This window comes from Ranitomeya variabilis, chromosome 2 (assembly GCF_051348905.1).
Source record: "Ranitomeya variabilis isolate aRanVar5 chromosome 2, aRanVar5.hap1, whole genome shotgun sequence".
NCBI classification, from domain to species: domain Eukaryota; kingdom Metazoa; phylum Chordata; class Amphibia; order Anura; family Dendrobatidae; genus Ranitomeya; species Ranitomeya variabilis.
In genome coordinates this window covers 695137413-695162596 of record NC_135233.1, presented here as the reverse complement: position 1 = coordinate 695162596, position 25184 = coordinate 695137413, and the positions used below count along the sequence as shown (strand labels likewise).

The window sequence follows — 25184 nt, the reverse complement described above, 5'->3', positions numbered from 1 at the left end:
TCAGGAGAAATAGCTGACAAGGTAATACCATCCTTAAGAATACCAACAGGTTCAGCGACTCCAGGAGCATCAGGCACAAAGCTCCTGGAAAGAGCATCGGCCTTCACATTCTTTGAACCTGGTAAATACGAGACAACAAAGTCAAAACAGGAGAAAAACAATGACCAGCGGGCCTGTCTAGGATTCAGGCGTTTAGCAGACTCGAGATACATCAGATTTTTGTGATCAGTCAAGACCACCACACGATGCTTAGCACCCTCGAGCCAATGACGCCACTCCTCAAATGCCCATTTCATGGCCAACAACTCCCGATTGCCCACATCATAATTTCGCTCCGCAGGCGAAAACTTCCTAGAGAAAAAGGTGCAAGGTCTCATAACAGAGCAACCAGGGCCTCTCTGTGACAAAACGGCCCCTGCTCCAATCTCTGAAGCATCCACCTCAACTTGAAAGGGAAGCGAGACATCAGGCTGGCACAAAACAGGCGCCGAAGTAAACCGACGTTTCAACTCCTGGAAAGCCTCCACGGCAGCAGGAGCCCAATTAACCACATCGGAGCCCTTCTTGGTCATATCCGTCAAAGGTTTCACAATGCTAGAAAAGTTAGCGATAAAACGACGGTAGAAGTTAGCGAAACCCAAGAACTTCTGAAGACTCTTAACTGACGAGGGCTGAGTCCAATCAAGAATAGCTCGGACCTTGACTGGGTCCATCTCCACAGCAGAAGGGGAAAAAATGAACCCCAAAAAGGGAACCTTCTGTACACCAAAAAGACACTTTGAGCCCTTGACAAACAAAGAATTTTCACGCAAAATTTTAAAGACCATCCTGACCTGCTCCACATGCGAGTCCCAATTATCAGAAAAAACCAGAATATCATCCAGATAAACGATCAGAAATTTATCCAGATAGTTCCGGAAAATGTCATGCATAAAGGACTGAAAAACTGAAGGGGCATTAGAGAGCCCAAAAGGCATCACCAAGTACTCAAAATGACCTTCGGGCGTATTGAATGTGGTTTTCCATTCATCCCCTTGCTTAATGCGCACAAGGTTGTACGCACCACGAAGGTCTATCTTGGTAAACCACTTGGCACCTTTAATCCGGGCAAACAAGTCAGACAACAGCAGCAAAGGATACTGAAATTTGACAGTGATCTTATTTAAAAGCCGATAGTCAATACAAGGCCTCAAAGATCCGTCCTTTTTAGCCACAAAAAAGAATCCCGCACCAAGAGGGGAAGAAGACGGACGGATGTGTCCTTTCTCCAGAGACTCCTTGATATATCAACGCATAGCGGTATGTTCAGGTATCGACAGATTAAACAGTCTTCCCTTAGGAAATTTACTGCCTGGAATCAAATCTATAGCACAGTCACATTCCCTATGAGGAGGCAATGCACTGGACCTGGACTCGCTAAAGACATCCTGATAATCAGACAAGTACTCCGGAACTTCCGAAGGCGTAGAAGAAGCAATAGACACAGGCAGGGAATCCTCATGAATACCACGACAGCCCCAACTAGACACTGACATAGCCTTCCAGTCAAGGACTGGATTATGGGTCTGTAACCATGGCAGCCCCAAAACAACCAAATCATGCATTTTATGTAGAACGAGAAAACGTATCACCTCGCGGTGTTCAGGAGTCATGCACATGGTAACCTGTGTCCAATACTGCGGCTTATTTTCTGCCAATGGCGTAGCATCAATACCCCTAAGAGGGATAGGATTTTCTAATGGTTCAAGAATAAAACCACAGCGCTTAGCAAATGAGAGATCCATAAGACTCAGGGCAGCACCTGAATCTACAAACGCCATGACCGGATAAGATGACAGTGAGCAAATCAAAGTTACAGACAGAATAAACTTAGGATGCAAATTACCAACGGTGACAGGACTAACAACCTTAGATATACGTTTAGAGCATGCTGAGATAACATGTGTAGAATCACCACAGTAGTAGCACAAGCCATTCCGGCGTCTATGAATTTTCCTCTCATTTCTAGTCAGGATTCTATCACATTGCATCAAATCAGGTGTCCGTTCAGACAACAACATGAGGGAATTTGCGGTTTTGCGCTCCCGCAACCGCCGGTCAATTTGAATAGCCAGGGACATGGTATCATTCAGACCTGTGGGAATGGGAAAACCCACCATAACATTCTTAATGGCCTCAGAAAGGCCATTTCTAAAATTAGCGGCCAGTGCACACTCGTTCCAATGTGTCAGCACGGACCATTTCCGAAATTTTTGGCAATACACCTCAGCCTCGTCCTGGCCCTGAGACATAGCCAGCAAGGCTTTCTCTGCCTGAATCTCAAGATTGGGTTCCTCATAAAGTAAACCGAGCGCCAGAAAAAACGCATCAATATCAGCCAATGCCGGATCTCCTGGCGCCAACGAAAAAGCCCAATCTTGAGGGTCACCCCGTAAGAATGAAATAACAATTTTTACTTGTTGAGCAGAGTCTCCAGACGAACAAGGTTTCAGGGACAAAAACAATTTACAATTATTCCTGAAATTCCTAAACTTAAATCGGTCTCCTGAAAACAGTTCAGGAATCGGAATCTTGGGTTCAGACCTAGGATTTCTGGTAACATAATCTTGTATACCCTGCACACGAGCGGCAAGCTGGTCCACACTTGTAATCAAGGTCTGGACATTCATGTCTGCAGCAAGCTTAAGCCACTCTGAGGTAAAGGGGAAAAGAAAAAAAAAAAAAAAATGAGAGAGGGAAAAAAAAACCTCAATTTTCTTTCTTATAATCCCACTTCTGCAATGCATTAAACATTTAATACTGGCCTGGCATACTGTTATGACCCCAGTGGACAGGGTCTCAGAGGAACGTGTAAGTCTGCGAGATTCAAAAATCCAGCTCATAGGGCTGTGGTAACTGGGTTGACCAAATAGCTACTCCTAACGCCAACACTAGAAGTAGCCGGGGATCATGCCTACGGATCGCTAGATGACTCGCGCCAGCCGGAGAATCTAACTACCCCTAGGAGAAGAAAACAAAGACCTCTCTTGCCTCCAGAGAAAGGGACCCCAAAGCAAGATACAAGCCCCCCCACAAATAATAACGGTGAGGTAAGAGGAAATGACAAACACAGAAATGAACCAGGTTCAGCAAAGAGAGGCCAGCTTACTAATAGCAGAATATAGCAAGATAACTTATCTGGTCAACAAAAACCCTATAAAAATCCACGCTGGAGATTCAAGAACCCCCGAACCGTCTAACGGTCCGGGGGGAGAACACCAGCCCCCTAGAGCTTCCAGCAAAGGTCAGGATACAGATTGGAACAAGCTGGACAAAAATACCAAACAAAACAAAAGCAAAAAGCAAAGAAGAAGACTTAGCTTGAAATACTGGAACCAGGATCATAGGACAAGAGCACAACAGATTAGCTCTGATTTCAACGATGCCAGGCATTGAACTGAAGGTCCAGGGAGCTTATATAGCAACGCCCCTGAACTAACGGCCCAGGTGAGGATATAGGAAAAGACAGAAGCTCCAGAGTCAAATCACTAATGACCACTAGAGGGAGCAAAAAGCAAAATCACAACAGGTCTTGGAGCTTCGACCACTGCACAGCAGACAACTCCATGTCTGCCATCCAACTGCCTGCCCGTGTATGTGTATCCTCCCACAAATACATGACAGCACGCCTCTGTTCGCACAGCCTCTGAAGCATGTGCAGTGTAGAGTTCCACCTTGTTGCAACATCGATTATTAGGAGGTGCTGGGGAAGCTTCAACAATCGCTGATGGTTCTGCATGCGGCTGGAGTGTACGGGCGACCGGCGGATGTGCGAGTAAAGTCTTCGCACCTTCAGGAGCAGGTCTGGTAACCCCGGATAACTTTTCAGGAAGCACTGCACCAGCAGGTTCAAGGTGTGAGCCAGGCAAGAAATGTGTTTCAGTTCTGAAAGGGCTATGGCAGCCATAAAATTCCTTCCGTTATCACTGACTACCTTGCCTGCCTCAAGATGTACACTGCCCAGCCATGACTGAGTTTCTTGCTGCAAGAACTCGGCCAGAACTTCCGCTGGTGTGTCTGTTGTCGCCCAAACACTTCATTTCCAACACAGCTTGCTGACGCTTACCACTAGCTGTTCCATAATGGGACACCTCGCGTGCAACACTGGCAGCTGCGGATGGAGTGGTAGGGCGACTGCGCTCTCTGGTCGAAGTTTGGCTTCTGGAGGAGGAGGAAGAGGAGGAGGAGGAGTGTCAAACGCCTACTGCCAACTGTTTCCTAGACCGTGGGCTAGGCAGAACTGTCCCACTATGGCTGCCCCCTGTGGACCCTGCATCCACCACATTAACCCAGTGCGCTGTGATGGACACGTAACGTTCCTGACCATGCCTACTGGTCCATGCATCAGTTGTGAGGTGCACCTTTCTACTGACTGATTGCCTCAGTGCATGGAGAATGCGGTCTTTGACATGCTGGTGGAGGGCTGGGATGGCTTTTCTCGCAAAGAAGTGTCGACTGGGTAGCTCATAGCGTGGTACTGTGAAGGCCATCAAGGCTTTGAAAGCTTCACTTTCAACCAAGCGGTAGGGCATCATCTCTCACGATATAAGTCTAGCAATGTGGGCGTTCAAACCCTGTGTACGCGGATGAGAGGGTGAGTACTTTCTTTTCCTAATGAGAGTCTCTTGGAGGGTGAGCTGGACTGGCGAGGTGCATATGATGGGACTTGCGGTGGTGGTGGTGGTGGACATGGCGGATTGAGAGAGGGGTGGTGAATTTGATGGTATTCTCGATGTAGGCCTACATGCTGTGTTTTCTACCAATAAACTTGTGGTTCCCTGACTGCTTTTCCCTAGCGATGACACCTCCACATTTGCTGTTGTTGTTATTCTAACCGGTGGGCTTACAGTGAGGGAAGGAATTTAGCGTTGCTGACTAGCTTCATTGTGAGCGGGTACAACAACGTTATGAGATGTTTGGCAGCTAGTCCAGGCTTGCAAGTGCATGGTGGTTAAATGTCAATGCATGCAAGTTGTATTTAAACTTTTGCATTCTGACCTCTGCTAAATGTCCTGGAGCATTTCTTACAGATCACCTTGCACTGATCATTCGGATCTTGGTTAAAAAATTGCCAGACTGCACTCTTCCTACTATTGAATACCTTTTCAGGCATTGCACACTGTGCTACTTTAACTGGATGGCCATGCTGTCCGAAAAATAGTTTTGGTTTTGCCAAACTTTTTTGGCCAGAGACGGGTCTGCCAGATGAATGCAAATGTGATGTAGATGGCTGCTAACGATCCTCCTCCTCCGCTTCTGAGCTACTGCCAGCGGCACCCTCTTCCCCCAATAGCTGCCAATCTGGGTCAACAACTGGGTCATCTATCACCTCTTCAATCTCATGTTCAGCTATCTCTGTGTCACCGTGTAAGGTGCTATAACGTTCGGGAATGGGCACCATCGTCTCATCAGGGTCAGTTTCTGGCTCAGTACACTGCGAGGGCAATGTAGTGATGTGCGTCGATGGAACAGCATGACAATCTAGCTGTGGCTGTGCATCAGTGCACTCAGTGTCCAAATCATCTTCTAGTGGGCTGTTAACTATTTCCCTTTCTAACCCAGGCATGGTATGTGCAAAGAGCTCCATGGAGTAAACTGTTGTGTCACCTGACACATCCTTCACTGTTGTTTTGAGGGAAGGACACAAGGAATCAACTTGTTCCTGACTGGGAGCAGCCACCGACGACTGGCTACTTTTCAATTTTGAACTATCCGAAGAGGAGGCGAAAGAGCTAGAGGCAGAGTCAGCAAGGAAAGCCAAACTTTGTCCTGCTGCTCCGGCTTTAACAACGGTTTTCCAACTCCCAGAAAAGGTAGCGTTCGAGGCCTTGTGTAGCCGGACGATGATGCTGGCTCAACAATTTGAGACTTAGGTGCTATTTTGATTTTCCCTCTACCACCCGATGCTCCACCAGCACCACCACTATCAGCATTACCAGATGGCAATGACCGCCCACGGCCACGACCTCTTCCACCAGCCTTCCTCATTCTTGGGAAAATGTAACCAATCTAACAACCGTTATATGGTACAGAAAAACAAGGTAGAAGGTGTATGTTACCTTGTTGTGAATATAAATCTACCTTTTTAAGTGTGGGTGAGTGCTGAATAAATCAGGCCCACTGTATGACAGTATAGTTTCTGTGGCTGAAAATGACTGACAGAGATACCACAGACACGACTGGCACAGATGCACAGATTTGGCAATATTATTCTCCTTTCTTTTTTTATATGGGAGACAAGTGAATAAATCAGGCCCAATGTATGACAGTATTGTTTCTGTGGCACAAAATGACTGACAGAGCAACCACAGACATGACTGGCACAGATGCACAGATTTGGCAATATTATTCTCCCTTTATTTTTATTTTTATTATATGGGAGACAAGTGAATAAATCAGGCCCAATGTACGACAGTATAGTTTCTGTGGCACCAAATGACTGATAGAGCAACCACAGACACGGCTGGCACAGATGCACAGATTTGGCTATATTATTATCCCTTTATTTTTATTATATGGGAGACAAGTGAATAAATCAGGCCCAATGTGTGACAGTATTGTTTCTGTGGCACAAAATGACTGACAGAGATATCACAGACACGACTGGCACAGATGCACAGATTTGGCAATATTATTCTCCCTTTATTTTTATTTTTATTATATGGGAGACAAGTGAATAAATCAGGTCCAATGTACGACAGTATAGTTTCTGTGGCACAAAATAACTGACAGAGCAACCACAGACACGGCTGGCACAGATGCACAGATTTGGCTATATTATTCTCCCTTTATTTTTATTATATGGGAGACAAGTGAATAAATCAGGCCCAATGTATGACAGTATTGTTTCTATTAAGAAGGGTTAATTTGGTGTGCACTCAGCCTGAATACAGGTGAGGTGCTGGTGCAATGGACCGGTGGTCTCAATAGCAGAATTGTTGAAATTCACCGCACACTCATATGAATTAGTTTACGCAAGAATTCTATTAGTTTATTGGGAGCGTAACAGAATATTACAGTATATGCGATAAACAACGTTTCGGCTCAACCAGAGCCTTTGTCACGTGTTCGCTGTAGAAAAAAGAAAATACGCAAAACAACACAAATAAAGTAAATAACACGAAATGGTACAACAAAAACAATAATGAGTCATCCTAGAGGTAGAGGGAAGAAGAGAAGATACGTGTCCACTAACAGACATACGAGGACGTCTGTGGAAGTGACGACCAGGGGTCGAGTATAGGTGAAGGTACACAATTGTCCTGTGCATCCTGTGGATAGGAATAATAATGAGTGCCAATAGAGTATGTACAATGCAGAGAAAAAAAGAGAGAATACTCCTAATAGTAGTTTACGTGCTATATATACAACCTTATATATAATCCAATCATTGTACCTGAATACACATAACTGAAAGTAACAACAAAGCATGTCTCAGAATACAGGTAGTGAGTTGCGCAGGTGATTACCTTATAAGATAATAGATTGGTGCGTAGGGAGAAAATAGTCCCAGCGGTGCAGTATAGGCGTTCTGTGGAAATAGTGAACAAAGGTAAGCTGCAGTAGTATACTAGAAAAGGTGCCCATAGAAGTTGTTAGATTACCTTGAGCACTGTATTAGGTACGTATATATCAATAGAAGTTCCCTTCTAATAGTGTGGACCTGTGTAGGGCAAGAAATGCGCATATGGTACTCCCATAAATGACTAACATGAATGCAGAGACCAAGATGGGACTAGTGGCTGTTACCTGAGTAAATCCTGTATGAGAGCGGCGCTCCCGCGCTGTGCTCTGGTGCAGCGTGTGCCTGGTCTGTGTTGGAGACGGCGTGCATGTCTTTAATGTCCGCCGCACCGGAAGTGGTTGGTGCGGACCGGAAGTGACATGCCGCTGTACTTTGGGGCCTGATTGCGCAAGCGCTGTTGCTGGTTATAGTATCCTAGCAACCAAGCGCCGCCTGCAGCTAGGAGTAAGGCATGTGCCAACCTGAAACTAGATGGAGAAGTTGTGCAGCACGCTGATGGCAATATAAAGGCTGCGCACTGGTCTGGGGATAACATAGCAATGTTATAGTAGTGCATTACCTGTAATGTGAATGAGGCACTGTGTAATTTAGAACAATGGTAGGGGGCCTGGATTGGATTGTACAGCGATATGGGGGCTATAAGATGGCAGTAATACCAGAGTGTGTGGTGCCTGGCCCGGGATATAGGAGTCATACAGTCTACAACAGAGCGAAAAGAGCTAAAAACAAGTAAGGTAAAAATTATATTTTAAAATTAAAAAGGTGCACAACCTGGATAAGTAATGTACAGTTATGGAGGCTACAGGGCTAAGGGCAACTCACCCAGTTTAGTGGAAGGGGAGTAGTATGATATTAACGAGTCTGAAAAAGAAATATGGTTATGGAATAAATTCAATAATTCAAATAATGCTCATACCAGCCAATCAATCTCTCTGTTGAGTCCCTTCAGAGTCAGGGTATCCAATTTAAAAATCCAGTATGTCTCGCGTGCCTTGAGAAGTTTAATATGATCGCCCCCTCTCCTGGGGCGAGGTACGTGCTCAATGACTTGAAATTTGAGCTGGGCCACAGTATGTCTAGATTTGGTAAAATGGTCAGGTAGAGGTAACCAATTTTTTCCGCACCTAATCGTGGACTTGTGACTCGCAATTCTGTCCTTAATGTGCTGCGTGGTTTCCCCTACGTACAGGAGACCGCATGGGCATTTTATTAAATAGACAACAAAATTGGAGTCGCACGTATAAAATCCGCGTACTGGATATGACTTCCCAGATCTTGGGTGGGTTATGGTGTCTGATTTGATTACGTTCGAACAGGCTGCACAATTTAGGCAGGGGAACGTGCCGTTTCGCCGAGTGCTCAATACCCTCTGCATGGTGGTTGGTCGCTTGCTACCAACATCCGCCCTCACGAGCTTGTCCCTAATGTTGGGGGGTCTTTTATTGCACATCAAGGCTGGTTCATTAAAAGGAGGGATAGTGGGATAAGCTTTCGCTAGGAGTGGCCAATGTCTCCTTATAATGGAATGTACTTTGGGTACCAGCGGATGAAATACATGTACGAAAGGAATCCTTTCTCGTGTATTTCTCGGGGGCTGAGGTGATGGAGGTGAAAGGATGCGTGTTTTCTCTACAGCGAGCAATTTAGGAGGATAGCACCGTGTTTGGAATTTGGAGGTCATTGTGTCCAATCTGTCAGATAATGTCACTGGGTCAGAAACGATACGTGCTACCCTTTTCAGCTGGGAACGTGGCAGACTGTTTTTTAGTGAACGTGGATGGCAGCTGGTGTAGTGCAAAAGACTATTACAGTCAGTGGGTTTGCAATACATATCGGTGGAGAGACTACCATCGGTGTCCTTGAGGACCTTGGTATCTAGGAAAGGTACTGAGATGCTGTCAAAATGAATAGTGAATTGAAGCTCCGGGAGAACAGAATTTAGGTGGGAGTGAAAGGATGTCAATGCGTCAGAGGTACCAGTCCAAATGAGAAAAATGTCATCAATATAGCGGTGATAACATAGAACGTGCTGCAAAAAAAGTTTATTAGTGAACACATGGGTTATTTCAAAGTGGTTCATAAACGCGTTGGCATACGCTGGCGCAACGTTCGAACCCATCGCGGTGCCGCACTTCTGTATGTAAAAGGTGTCCTCAAACAAAAAATAATTCTCATGGAGCACCAGGGTAAGTAGGTCCATGCAGAATTGTATGGCGTCTTCTGATATTGAAGACTGACATAGTAGATGTTTAGTGGCCTCGATACCTTTAGTGTGCTGGATTGACGTGTAGAGGCTATTGACGTCAAGTGTAACCAAGGTACTGTTGGGTGGTACTCTGTCAAGCCGTTTAATGATATCAAGAAAATGTCCCGTGTCCAAAAGGAAGGATCGGGTGGTTCTGACTAGTGGTGTAAGTATTCTTTCCAAAAAGACAGACAGAGGAGACAGGACAGAATCTGTAGAGGCTACTATAGGTCGGCCTGGGGGATTTAATAACGATTTATGGATTTTGGGTAATATGTAAAAAACTGGTGTCACAGGATGGGGATTTATAAGGAAAGTAGCTGTTTTTTGATCGATGGTATGTTGGGTCAGGTAGGTGTCGATCACAGTTTTGATTTTGTGGCTGATGGTTGCCACTGGGTCTCTTGATATGATATCATAGGTATTAGTATCAGCTAGTTGTCGGTTAATCTCCCCTATGTACTGTGCACGGTTCATAACGACGATAGCTCCCCCTTTGTCAGCTGGCTTCACTATAATTGATGTATTAGCGTGAAGAGAGGACAGAGCTTGTTTCTCCGTGGAAGAAAGATTGGAGTGAGGAGGAAATAGACCAAGACGCTGTTGGTGTATAAGTGAGTCGACCTCATGGTCCACCAAAGAAATAAAGGTTTCTGCCGCATGATAGGTCTTAGGAGGATAGAAATTGCTCCGATTACGAAGCCCAAGAGTGGTGATAGACAAGGCTGGTGGTATATCAACCCCAGTTGGAAGTACTGGAGCCCGAGCATGATCAGTATTAAGGTCAAAATGAGTCTTTAGTCTAATTGTCTGATAGAAGTTTTCCAAGTCCTTTTTAAGTTGTAAAGCATTCCAATTTGGTGTCGGACAGAAGGACAGATGTTATAACCCCAGTGGACAGGGTCTCAGAGGAACGTGTAAGTCTGCGAGATTCAAAAATCCAGCTCATAGGGCTGTGGTAACTGGGTTGACCAAATAGCTACTCCTAACGCCAACACTAGAAGTAGCCGGGGATCATGCCTACGGCGATCGCTAGATGACTCGCACCAGCCGGAGAATCTAACTACCCCTAGGAGAAGAAAACAAAGACCTCTCTTGCCTCCAGAGAAAGGGACCCCAAAGCAAGATACAAGCCCCCCACAAATAATAACGGTGAGGTAAGAGGAAATGACAAACACATAAATGAACCAGGTACAGCAAAGAGAGGCCAGCTTACTAATAGCAGAATATAGCAAGATAACTTATCTGGTCAACAAAAACCCTATAAAAATCCACGCTGGAGATTCAAGAACCCCCGAACCGTCTAACGGTCCGGGGGGAGAACACCAGCCCCCTAGAGCTTCCAGCAAAGGTCAGGATACAGATTGGAACAAGCTGGACAAAAATACCAAACAAAACAAAAGCAAAAAGCAAGGAAAAAGACTTAGCTTGAAATACAGGAACCAGGATCATAGGACAAGAGCACAACAGATTAGCTCTGATTTCAACGATGCCAGGCATTGAACTGAAGGTCCAGGGAGCTTATATAGCAATGCCCCTGAACTAACGGCCCAGGTGAGGATATAGGAAAAGACAGAAGCTCCAGAGTCAAATCACTAATGACCACTAGAGGGAGCAAAAAGCAAAATCACAACAGTACCCCCCCCTTAGTGAGGGGTCACCGAACCCTCACCACGACCACCAGGGCGATCAGGACGAGCGGCGTGAAAGGCACGAACTAAATCGGCCGCATGAACATCAGAGGCGACCACCCAGGAATTATCTTCCTGACCATAGCCCTTCCACTTGACCAGGTACTGAAGCCTCCGCCTGGAGAGACGAGAATCCAAGATCTTCTCCACCACGTACTCCAACTCGCCCTCGACCAACACCGGAGCAGGAGGCTCAGCAGAAGGAACCACAGGCACAACGTACCGCCGCAACAAGGACCTATGAAACACGTTGTGGATAGCAAACAACACAGGAAGATCCAGGCGAAAGGATACAGGATTAAGGATTTCCAATATCTTGTAAGGACCAATAAAACGAGGTTTAAATTTGGGAGAGGAAACCTTCATAGGAACAAAGCGGGAAGAAAGCCACACCAAATCCCCAACACGTAGTCGGGGACCCACACCGCGGCGGCGGTTTGCAAAGCGCTGAGCCCTCTCCTGTGACAACTTCAAGTTGTCCACCACAAGATTCCAGATCCGCTGCAACCTATCCACCACAGAATCCACCCCAGGGCAGTCAGAAGGTTCCACATGACCCGAAGAAAAACGAGGGTGGAAACCAGAGTTGCAGAAAAACGGCGAAACCAAGGTGGCGGAACTAGCCCGATTATTAAGGGCAAACTCAGCTAACGGCAAGAAGGTCACCCAATCGTCCTGATCAGCAGAGACAAAACACCTCAAATAAGCCTCCAAAGTCTGATTAGTTCGCTCCGTCTGTCCATTAGTCTGAGGATGGAAAGCAGACTCGAGATACATAAGATTTTTGTGATCAGTCAAGACCACCACACGATGCTTAGCACCCTCGAGCCAATGACGCCACTCCTCAAATGCCCATTTCATGGCCAACAACTCCCGATTGCCCACATCATAATTTCGCTCCGCAGGCGAAAACTTCCTAGAGAAAAAGGCGCAAGGTCTCATAACAGAGCAACCAGGGCCTCTCTGCGACAAAACGGCCCCTGCTCCAATCTCTGAAGCATCCACCTCAACCTGAAAGGGAAGCGAGACATCAGGCTGGCACAAAACAGGCGCCGAAGTAAACCGACGTTTCAACTCCTGGAAAGCCTCCACGGCAGCAGGAGCCCAATTAACCACATCGGAGCCCTTCTTGGTCATATCCCTCAAAGGTTTCACAATGCTAGAAAAGTTAGCGATAAAACGACGGTAGAAGTTAGCGAAACCCAAGAACTTCTGAAGACTCTTAACTGACGAGGGCTGAGTCCAATCAAGAATAGCTCGGACCTTGACTGGGTCCATCTCCACAGCAGAAGGGGAAAAAATGAACCCCAAAAAGGGAACCTTCTGTACACCAAAAAGACACTTTGAGCCCTTGACAAACAAAGAATTTTCACGCAAAATTTTAAAGACCATCCTGACCTGCTCCACATGCGAGTCCCAATTATCAGAAAAAACCAGAATATCATCCAGATAAACGATCAGAAATTTATCCAGATAGTTCCGGAAAATGTCATGCATAAAGGACTGAAAAACTGAAGGGGCATTAGAGAGCCCAAAAGGCATCACCAAGTACTCAAAATGACCTTCGGGCGTATTGAATGCGGTTTTCCATTCATCCCCTTGCTTAATGCGCACAAGGTTGTACGCACCACGAAGGTCTATCTTGGTAAACCACTTGGCACCTTTAATCCGGGCAAACAAGTCAGACAACAGCGGCAAAGGATACTGAAATTTGACAGTGATCTTATTTAAAAGCCGATAGTCAATACAAGGCCTCAAAGATCCGTCCTTTTTAGCCACAAAAAAGAATCCCGCACCAAGAGGGGAAGAAGACGGACGGATGTGTCCTTTCTCCAGAGACTCCTTGATATATGAACGCATAGCGGTATGTTCAGGTATCGACAGATTAAACAGTCTTCCCTTAGGAAATTTACTGCCTGGAATCAAATCTATTGCACAGTCACATTCCCTATGAGGAGGCAATGCACTGGACCTGGACTCGCTAAAGACATCCTGATAGTCAGACAAATACTCCGGAACTTCCGAAGGCGTAGAAGAAGCAATAGACACAGGCAGGGAATCCTCATGAATACCACGACAGCCCCAACTAGACACTGACATAGCCTTCCAGTCAAGGACTGGATTATGGGTCTGTAACCATGGCAGCCCCAAAACAACCAAATCATGCATTTTATGTAGAACGAGAAAACGTATCACCTCGCGGTGTTCAGGAGTCATGCACATGGTAACCTGTGTCCAATACTGCGGTTTATTTTCTGCTAATGGCGTAGCATCAATACCCCTAAGAGGGATAGGATTTTCTAATGGTTCAAGAATAAAACCACAGCGCTTAGCAAATGAGAGATCCATAAGACTCAGGGCAGCACCTGAATCTACAAACGCCATGACAGGATAAGATGACAGTGAGCAAATCAAAGTTACAGACAGAATAAACTTAGGATGCAAATTACCAACGGTGACAGGACTAACAACCTTAGATATACGTTTAGAGCATGCTGAGATAACATGTGTAGAATCACCACAGTAGTAGCACAAGCCATTCCGGCGTCTATGAATTTTCCTCTCATTTCTAGTCAGGATTCTATCACATTGCATCAAATCAGGTGTCCGTTCAGACAACACCATGAGGGAATTTGCGGTTTTTCTATCACATTGCATCACATCAGGTGTCTGTTCAGACAACAACATGAGGGAATTTGCGGTTTTGCGCTCCCGCAACCGCCGGTCAATTTGAATAGCCAGGGACATGGTATCATTCAGACCTGTGGGAATGGGAAAACCCACCATAACATTCTTAATGGCCTCAGAAAGGTCATTTCTAAAATTAGCGGCCAGTGCACACTCGTTCCAATGTGTCAGCACGGACCATTTCCGAAATTTTTGGCAATACACCTCAGCCTCGTCCTGGCCCTGAGACATAGCCAGCAAGGCTTTCTCTGCCTGAATCTCAAGATTGGATTCCTCATAAAGTAAACCGAGCGCCAGAAAAAACGCATCAATATCAGCCAATGCCGGATCTCCTGGCGCCAACGAAAAAGCCCAATCTTGAGGGTCACCCCGTAAGAATGAAATAACAATTTTTACTTGTTGAGCAGAGTCTCCAGACGAACAAGGTTTCAGGGACAAAAACAATTTACAATTATTCCTGAAATTCCTAAACTTAAATCGGTCTCCTGAAAACAGTTCAGGAATCGGAATCTTGGGTTCAGACCTAGGATTTCTGGTAACATAATCTTGTATACCCTGCACACGAGCGGCAAGCTGGTCCACACTTGTAATCAAGGTCTGGACATTCATGTCTGCAGCAAGCTTAAGCCACTCTGAGGTAAAGGGGAAAAGAAAAAAAAAAAAAAAATGAGAGAGGGAAAAAAAAAACCTCAAAATTTTCTTTCTTATAATCCCACTTCTGCAATGCATTAAACATTTAATACGGGCCTGGCATACTGTTATGACCCCAGTGGACAGGGTCTCAGAGGAACGTGTAAGTCTGCGAGATTCAAAAATCCAGCTCATAGGGCTGTGGTAACTGGGTTGACCAAATAGCTACTCCTAACGCCAACACTAGAAGTAGCCGGGGATCATGCCTACGGCGATCGCTAGATGACTCGCGCCAGCCGGAGAATCTAACTACCCCTAGGAGAAGAAAACAAAGACCTCTCTTGCCTCCAGAGAAAGGGACCCCAAAGCAAGATACAAGCCCCCCACAAATAATAACGGTGAGGTAAGAGGAAATGACAAACACAGAAATGAACCAGGTACAGCAAAGAGAGGCCAGCTTACTAATAGCAGAATATAGCAAGATAACTTATCTGGTCAACAAAAACCCTATAAAAATCCACGCTGGAGATTCAAGAACCCCCGAACCATCTAACGGTCCGGGGGGAGAACACCAGCCCCCTAGAGCTTCCAGCAAAGGTCAGGATACAGATTGGAACAAGCTGGACAAAAATACCAAACAAAACAAAAGCAAAAAGCAAGGAAAAAGACAGCTTGAAATACAGGAACCAGGATCATAGGACAAGAGCACAACAGATTAGCTCTGATTTCAACGATGCCAGGCATTGAACTGAAGGTCCAGGGAGCTTATATAGCAAAGCCCCTGAACTAACGGCCCAGGTGAGGATATAGGAAAAGACAGAAGCTCCAGAGTCAAATCACTAATGACCACTAGAGGGAGCAAAAAGCAAAATCACAACAGACAGACCCTTCTGGAGTACTGAAAGTTCAGCTGGGGATTAAAGATAGTCCGATATATTAACCACTAGGTTCGTCGTCTCACCTGTGATCTTGTGGTCATTCTTTCGCTTTGCTCTCCTTGTGGGTCTCCTTCGCGGTGTCCCCCTCTGCGTCCCTTGGATAAAAAATGGCGACGGTTGGAATGGGTCGAGGAGTCACTTTCGGAGCTGTAGGAACCTTCTCTGCGTTGATATCTTGGTCTGCGCCAGGTGGAGGTAGAGGATTCGGTGGCGTAGTCCTCAGAATCTCGTTGGAATTTGAGTCGTTTGCGCTCCTGTAGGACCTTCTGGTGATCTGTTAAAGCCTTCTCAGTCTTGGTCTTGAGGGAAGACCACTCCGTAGAAGAAAGGGTAGTAGAAAGCTGTGTCTCTATATTCTGAATATTCTGTTTAGTCTCCGCTATTGCCCTCTGGAGGAATAGGAAAAGGGTAGCACGTATCGTTTCTGACCCAGTGACATTATCTGACAGATTGGACACAATGACCTCCAAATTCCAAACACGGTGCTATCCTCCTAAATTGCTCGCTGTAGAGAAAACACGCATCCTTTCACCTCCATCACCTCAGCCCCCGAGAAATACACGAGAAAGGATTCCTTTCGTACATGTATTTCATCCGCTGGTACCCAAAGTACATTCCATTATAAGGAGACATTGGCCACTCCTAGCGAAAGCTTATCCCACTATCCCTCCTTTTAATGAACCAGCCTTGATGTGCAATAAAAGACCCCCCAACATTAGGGACAAGCTCGTGAGGGCGGATGTTGGTAGCAAGCGACCAACCACCATGCAGAGGGTATTGAGCACTCGGCGAAACGGCACGTTCCCCTGCCTAAATTGTGCAGCCTGTTCGAACGTAATCAAATCAGACACCATAACCCACCCAAGATCTGGGAAGTCATATCCAGTACGCGGATTTTATACGTGCGACTCCAATTTTGTTGTCTATTTAATAAAATGCCCATGCGGTCTCCTGTACGTAGGGGAAACCACGCAGCACATTAAGGACAGAATTGCGAGTCACAAGTCCACGATTAGGTGCGGAAAAAATTGGTTACCTCTACCTGACCATTTTACCAAATCTAGACATACTGTGGCCCAGCTCAAATTTCAAGTCATTGAGCACGTACCTCGCCCCAGGAGAGGGGGCGATCATATTAAACTTCTCAAGGCACGCGAGACATACTGGATTTTTAAATTGGATACCCTGACTCTGAAGGGACTCAACAGAGAGATTGATTGGCTGGTATGAGCATTATTTGAATTATTGAATTTATTCCATAACCATATTTCTTTTTCAGACTCGTTAATATCATACTACTCCCCTTCCACTAAACTGGGTGAGTTGCCCTTAGCCCTGTAGCCTCCATAACTGTACATTACTTATCCAGGTTGTGCACCTTTTTAATTTTAAACTATAATTTTTACCTTACTTGTTTTTAGCTCTTTTCGCTCTGTTGTAGACTGTATGACTCCTATATCCCGGGCCAGGCACCACACACTCTGGTATTACTGCCATCTTATAGCCCCCATATCGCTGTACAATCCAATCCAGGCCCCCTACCATTGTTCTAAATTACACAGTGCCTCATTCACATTACAGGTAATGCACTACTATAACATTGCTATGTTATCCCCAGACCAGTGCGCAGCCTTTATATTGCCATCAGCGTGCTGCACAACTTCTCCATCTAGTTTCAGGTTGGCACATGCCTTACTCCTAGCTGCAGGCGGCGCTTGGTTGCTAGGATACTATAACCAGCAACAGCGCTTGCGCAATCAGGCCCCAAAGTACAGCGGCATGTCACTTCCGGTCCGCACCAACCACTTCCGGTGCGGCGGACATTAAAGACATGCACGCCGTCTCCAACACAGACCAGGCACACGCTGCACCAGAGCACAGCGCGGGAGCGCCGCTCTCATACAGGATTTACTCAGGTAACAGCCACTAGTCCCATCTTGGTCTCTGCATTCATGTTAGTCATTTATGGGAGTACCATATGCGCATTTCTTGCCCTACACAGGTCCACACTATTAGAAGGGAACTTCTATTGATATATACGTACCTAATACAGTGCTCAAGGTAATCTAACAACTTCTATGGGCACCTTTTCTAGTATACTACTGCAGCTTACCTTTGTTCACTATTTCCACAGAACGCCTATACTGCACCGCTGGGACTATTTTCTCCCTACGCACCAATCTATTATCTTATAAGGTAATCACCTGCGCAACTCACTACCTGTATTCTGAGACATGCTTTGTTGTTACTTTCAGTTATGTGTATTCAGGTACAATGATTGGATTATATATAAGGTTGTATATATAGCACGTAAACTACTATTAGGAGTATTCTCTCTTTTTTTCTCTGCATTGTACATACTCTATTGGCACTCATTATTATTCCTATCCACAGGATGCACAGGACAATTGTGTACCTTCACCTATACTCGACCCCTGGTCGTCACTTCCACAGACGTCCTCGTATGTCTGTTAGTGGACACGTATCTTCTCTTCTTCCCTCTACCTCTAGGATGACTCATTATTGTTTTTGTTGTACCATTTCGTGTTATTTACTTTATTTGTGTTGTTTTGCGTATTTTCTTTTTTCTACAGCGAACACGTGACAAAGGCTCTGGTTGAGCCGAAACGTTGTTTATCGCATATACTGTAATATTCTGTTACGATCCCAATAAACTAATAGAATTCTTGCATAAACTAATTCATATGAGTGTGCGGTGAATTTCAACAATTCTGCTATTGAGACCACCGGTCCATTGCACCAGCACCTCACCTGTATTCAGGCTGAGTGCACACCAAATTAACCCTTCTTACTACTACTACTATTATTGGTAGTTGCACCGGCCATTCCTTATAACGTCATTGCAACATTCTCATGTCTACTGACACATTTGCGTATGATGTGGCCACAAGTTCTGACATACTGTCCCATGTGACAGGTTCAAGTGAATTCCTAAGGACCCCAGTGAACGAACTGAGGACCAGGGACTTTGAAAAAGAAAAACGTAGGCTTCTCTCCTACGACCTTCACTGCACAACCCTAGCAGAGTACCACAGGCAAAATAAGATACCTAGGGGACTCAGGTGCAATTTACATCCCACCCTTTTTGCAGACAACCCCGAATATTGTGAGAAATACAAGAGGATCCTTAATAAGTGTTCTCTTGATATTATCATACTAACAATAGAGTTCCTCCAGAGGGCAATAGCGGAGACTAAACAGAATATTCAGAATATAGAGACACAGCTTTCTACTACCCTTTCTTCTACGGAGTGGTCTTCCCTCAAGACCAAGACTGAGAAGGCTTTAACAGATCACCAGAAGGTCCTACAGGAGCGCAAACGACTCAAATTCCAACGAGATTCTGAGGACTACGCCACCAATAAAGTCTACAAATGGACCGAATCCTCTACCTCCACCTGGCGCAGACCAAGATATCAACGCAGAGAAGGTTCCTACAGCTCCGAAAGCGACTCCTCGACCCATTCCAACCGTCGCCATTTTTTATCCAAGGGACGCAGAGGGGGACACCGCGAAGGAGACCCACAAGGAGAGCAAAGCGAAAGAATGACCACAAGATCACAGGTGAGACGACGAACCTAGTGGTTAATATATCGGACTATCTTTTATCCCCAGCTGAACTTTCAGTACTCCAGAAGGGTCTGTCCTTCTGTCCGACACCAAATTGGAATGCTTTACAACTTAAAAAGGACTTGGAAAACTTCTATCAGACAATTAGACTAAAGACTCATTTTGACCTTAATACTGATCATGCTCGGGCTCCAGTACTTCCAACTGGGGTTGATATACCACCAGCCTTGTCTATCACCACCCTTGGGCTTCGTAATCGGAGCAATTTCTATCCTCCTAAGACCTATCATGCGGCAGAAACCTTTATTTCTTTGGTGGACCATGAGGTCGACTCACTTATACACCAACAGCGTCTTGGTCTATTTCCTCCTCACTCCAATCTTTCTTCCACGGAGAAACAAGCTCTGTCCTCTCTTCACGCTAATACATCAATTATAGTGAAGCCAGCTGACAAAGGGGGAGCTATCGTCGTTATGAACCGTGCACAGTACATAGGGGAGATTAACCGACAACTAGCTGATACTAATACCTATGATATCATATCAAGAGACCCAGTGGCAACCATCAGCCACAAAATCAAAACTGTGATCGACACCTACCTGACCCAACATACCATCGATCAAAAAACAGCTACTTTCCTTATAAATCCCCATCCTGTGACACCGGTTTTTTACATATTACCCAAAATCCATAAATCGTTATTAAATCCCCCAGGCCGACCTATAGTAGCCTCTACAGATTCTGTCCTGTCTCCTCTGTCTGTCTTTTTGGAAAGAATACTTACACCACTAGTCAGAACCACCCGATCCTTCCTTTTGGACACGGGACATTTTCTTGATATCATTAAACGGCTTGACAGAGTACCACCCAACAGTACCTTGGTTACACTTGACGTCAATAGCCTCTACACGTCAATCCAGCACACTAAAGGTATCGAGGCCACTAAACATCTACTATGTCAGTCTTCAATATCAGAAGACGCCATACAATTCTGCATGGACCTACTTACCCTGGTGCTCCATGAGAATTATTTTTTGTTTGAGGACACCTTTTACATACAGAAGTGCGGCACCGCGATGGGTTCGAACGTTGCGCCAGCGTATGCCAACGCGTTTATGAACCACTTTGAAATAACCCATGTGTTCACTAATAAACTTTTTTTGCAGCACGTTCTATGTTATCACCGCTATATTGATGACATTTTTCTCATTTGGACTGGTACCTCTGACGCATTGACATCCTTTCACTCCCACCTAAATTCTGTTCTCCCGGAGCTTCAATTCACTATTCATTTTGACAGCATCTCAGTACCTTTCCTAGATACCAAGGTCCTCAAGGACACCGATGGTAGTCTCTCCACCGATATGTATTGCAAACCCACTGACTGTAATAGTCTTTTGCACTACACCAGCTGCCATCCACGTTCACTAAAAAACAGTCTGCCACGTTCCCAGCTGAAAAGGGTAGCACGTATCGTTTCTGACCCAGTGACATTATCTGACAGATTGGACACAATGACCTCCAAATTCCAAACACGGTGCTATCCTCCTAAATTGCTCGCTGTAGAGAAAACACGCATCCTTTCACCTCCATCACCTCAGCCCCTGAGAAATACACGAGAAAGGATTCCTTTCGTACATGTATTTCATCCGCTGGTACCCAAAGTACATTCCATTATAAGGAGACATTGGCCACTCCTAGCGAAAGCTTATCCCACTATCCCTCCTTTTAATGAACCAGCCTTGATGTGCAGTAAAAGACCCCCCAACATTAGGGACAAGCTCGTGAGGGCGGATATTGGTAGCAAGCGACCAACCACCATGCAGAGGGTATTGAGCACTCGGCGAAACGGCACGTTCCCCTGCCTAAATTGTGCAGCCTGTTCGAACGTAATCAAATCAGACACCATAACCCACCCAAGATCTGGGAAGTCATATCCAGTACGCGGATTTTATACGTGCGACTCCAATTTTGTTGTCTATTTAATAAAATGCCCATGCGGTCTCCTGTACGTAGGGGAAACCACGCAGCACATTAAGGACAGAATTGCGAGTCACAAGTCCACGATTAGGTGCGGAAAAAATTGGTTACCTCTACCTGACCATTTTACCAAATCTAGACATACTGTGGCCCAGCTCAAATTTCAAGTCATTGAGCACGTACCTCGCCCCAGGAGAGGGGGCGATCATATTAAACTTCTCAAGGCACGCGAGACATACTGGATTTTTAAATTGGATACCCTGACTCTGAAGGGACTCAACAGAGAGATTGATTGGCTGGTATGAGCATTATTTGAATTATTGAATTTATTCCATAACCATATTTCTTTTTCAGACTCGTTAATATCATACTACTCCCCTTCCACTAAACTGGGTGAGTTGCCCTTAGCCCTGTAGCCTCCATAACTGTACATTACTTATCCAGGTTGTGCACCTTTTTAATTTTAAACTATAATTTTTACCTTACTTGTTTTTAGCTCTTTTCGCTCTGTTGTAGACTGTATGACTCCTATATCCCGGGCCAGGCACCACACACTCTGGTATTACTGCCATCTTATAGCCCCCATATCGCTGTACAATCCAATCCAGGCCCCCTACCATTGTTCTAAATTACACAGTGCCTCATTCACATTACAGGTAATGCACTACTATAACATTGCTATGTTATCCCCAGACCAGTGCGCAGCCTTTATATTGCCATCAGCGTGCTGCACAACTTCTCCATCTAGTTTCAGGTTGGCACATGCCTTACTCCTAGCTGCAGGCGGCGCTTGGTTGCTAGGATACTATAACCAGCAACAGCGCTTGCGCAATCAGGCCCCAAAGTACAGCGGCATGTCACTTCCGGTCCGCACCAACCACTTCCGGTGCGGCGGACATTAAAGACATGCACGCCGTCTCCAACACAGACCAGGCACACGCTGCACCAGAGCACAGCGCGGGAGCGCCGCTCTCATACAGGATTTACTCAGGTAACAGCCACTAGTCCCATCTTGGTCTCTGCATTCATGTTAGTCATTTATGGGAGTACCATATGCGCATTTCTTGCCCTACACAGGTCCACACTATTAGAAGGGAACTTCTATTGATATATACGTACCTAATACAGTGCTCAAGGTAATCTAACAACTTCTATGGGCACCTTTTCTAGTATACTACTGCAGCTTACCTTTGTTCACTATTTCCACAGAACGCCTATACTGCACCGCTGGGACTATTTTCTCCCTACGCACCAATCTATTATCTTATAAGGTAATCACCTGCGCAACTCACTACCTGTATTCTGAGACATGCTTTGTTGTTACTTTCAGTTATGTGTATTCAGGTACAATGATTGGATTATATATAAGGTTGTATATATAGCACGTAAACTACTATTAGGAGTATTCTCTCTTTTTTTCTCTGCATTGTACATACTCTATTGGCACTCATTATTATTCCTATCCACAGGATGCACAGGACAATTGTGTACCTTCACCTATACTCGACCCCTGGTCGTCACTTCCACAGACGTCCTCGTATGTCTGTTAGTGGACACGTATCTTCTCTTCTTCCCTCTACCTCTAGGATGACTCATTATTGTTTTTGTTGTACCATTTAGTGTTATTTACTTTATTTGTGTTGTTTTGCGTATTTTCTTTTTTCTACAGCGAACACGTGACAAAGGCTCTGGTTGAGCCGAAACGTTGTTTATCGCATATACTGTAATATTCTGTTACGCTCCCAATAAACTAATAGAATTCTTGCATAAACTAATTCATATGAGTATTGTTTCTATGGCACAAAATGACTGACAGAGCAACCACAGACACGACTGGCACAGATGCACAGATTTGGCAATATCATTCTCCCTTTATTTTTATTTTTATTATATGGGAGACAAGTGAATAAATCAGGCCCAATGTTTGACAGTATAGTTTCTGTGGCACAAAATGACTGACAGAGTAACCACAGACACGACTGGCACAGATGCACAGATTTGGCAATATTATTCTCCCTTTATTTTAATTAATTTTTTTTGTGAGACTAGTGAATAAATGAGGCCCACTATATTACAGTATAGTTTCTGTGGCACAAAATGACTGACAGAGATACCACAGACAGGACTGGCGCAGATGCACTGATTGGCAATATAAATCTCCCTTTTTAGGTGTGGGACAGTGCAGAAAAATGCAGTCCCACTGTTTTACACTACACAGTTTCAGGGGCAGACAGTGGCTTGAAGATATATTTAAAAAAAAAAAAATACAATTACTATCTCCCAACAATAATCTCAGAAAAGTATGGCAGGCAGCAATTAAAGGGACGGCTGCACACAAAAAGTGTGGGCAAACAAACAAGATAGCTGTGCAGAAAGGAAGGAGCAGCAGGATTTGTGCTTTGAAAAAAGAAGTTTGTTTGCACAGTGGCGTACACACAGCAACGCAGCTATCAGGGAGCCTTCTAGGACAGCCCTATAAGCTACAGAGCTGATTAAGAAAAATCTAGCCTCCACTGTCCCTGCAAAGAAAAGGTGGTGTTGGACAGTGGAAATCGCTACAGCACAAGCGGTTTTGGGGGTTAATTTACCCTGCCTAACACTATCCCTGCTTCTGACGAAGCGGCAGCAACCTCTCCCTATGCTCAGATTGGTAGCAGTAAGATGGAGGTCGGCGGTAACGCCCCTTTATAGCCCCTGTGACGCCGCAGAAAGCAAGCCAATCACTGCCATGCCCTTCTCTGCAATGGTGGGGACCGAGACCTATGTCATCACGCTGCCCACACTCTGCGTCCACCTTCATTGGCTGAGAAAAGGCGCTGAAAGCGTCATACAAAACGCGACTTTGGCGCGAAGGTCGCTGACCGCGTGGCTGATCCCACGCTGGGATCGGGTCGGGTTTCATGAAACCCGACTTTGCCAAAAGTCGGCGACTTTTGAAATTATTTGATCCGTTTCACTCAACCCTAGTCCCCACCTTACACAAGCACATGTCCCATAACATCAGCTGTGACCTAACCAATGCTGTTAATGGTAAGGTCTACTTAACCATGGACACCTGGACAAGTGCTAGTGGCAAGCGATGCTACATTTCCCTGACTGCACACTGGGTGAACATTGTGGTAGCCCGGACACAGTCTGACCCTGGGATGGAATACATGCTACCAACAATGAGGATTGCAGGCCCTTGTTTAATCTGGGTTTACACCACCTTCTACAGCAGTTCCTGCACCACCTACTCCTCACCCTTCATCTCTGAAACATCAACATCATTCGCAAGCTGGAAGCACTGCAGCACTGCCTTGGACAAGCGGCAACAGGCTCTGCTGAAGCTAATCTGATTAGGTGGCAAACCGCACACTGCTGGAGTTGTTGAAAAGTCTAACAGACCAGACTGATCTGTGGCTCTCGCCCCTGAACCTACAACCAGGCATGGTCAAGGTGTGACAATGGCTGTAACCTGGTGGCAGCTCTGAAGCTTGACAACCTCGCAGATGTACCATGCCTGGCCCACATGCTCAACTTATTGTTTCAGTGGTCTCTCAAAACCTACCCAGACCAACCTGAGTTACTTGTGAAAGTCTGCAGCTTGTGTGCCGATTTCCACATGTCAGATGCAGCTGCCTGTGCTGCAGCGTCATTTGCAACTTCCAGCTCACCGACTGGTGAGCGATCTCACCACGTGTTGGAAGTCAACGTAACATATGTTGGTAAGGCTTTGTGAGCAGCAGAGGGCAGGAGTTGAACACCAGCTACACCATGCACATCGTTATTCCGGTAAGCCTCCACACTTAAGAGCTGATGTCTGACATCTGTGCAGTTCTCCAAAACTTTAAGGACTCAACCAAGATGATGAGCGG

The 25184-nt window shown here is 45.5% G+C and overlaps 3 long non-coding RNA genes across 3 annotated transcripts; 2 read left to right on the top strand and 1 right to left on the bottom strand.

Annotated features, from left to right (window-relative positions):
* Window positions 1–7174: 7174 nt before the first annotated feature.
* LOC143809844 (uncharacterized) lies at window positions 7175–7991 on the bottom strand. Its single transcript, XR_013222485.1, has 4 exons — window positions 7789–7991; window positions 7644–7702; window positions 7509–7570; window positions 7175–7310 (listed from the first exon to the last, which is right to left on the bottom strand). It is a non-coding gene; the product is annotated as an uncharacterized LOC143809844 (long non-coding RNA).
* Window positions 7992–17469: 9478 nt separating this feature from the next.
* LOC143809843 (uncharacterized) lies at window positions 17470–18281 on the top strand. The gene is made up of 4 exons (XR_013222484.1): window positions 17470–17672; window positions 17759–17817; window positions 17891–17952; window positions 18151–18281. It is a non-coding gene; the product is annotated as an uncharacterized LOC143809843 (long non-coding RNA).
* A 3834-nt stretch (window positions 18282–22115) lies between these two features.
* Window positions 22116–22927, top strand: LOC143809842 (uncharacterized). Its single transcript, XR_013222483.1, has 4 exons — window positions 22116–22318; window positions 22405–22463; window positions 22537–22598; window positions 22797–22927. It is a non-coding gene; the product is annotated as an uncharacterized LOC143809842 (long non-coding RNA).
* The last annotated feature ends 2257 nt before the right edge of the window (window positions 22928–25184 follow it).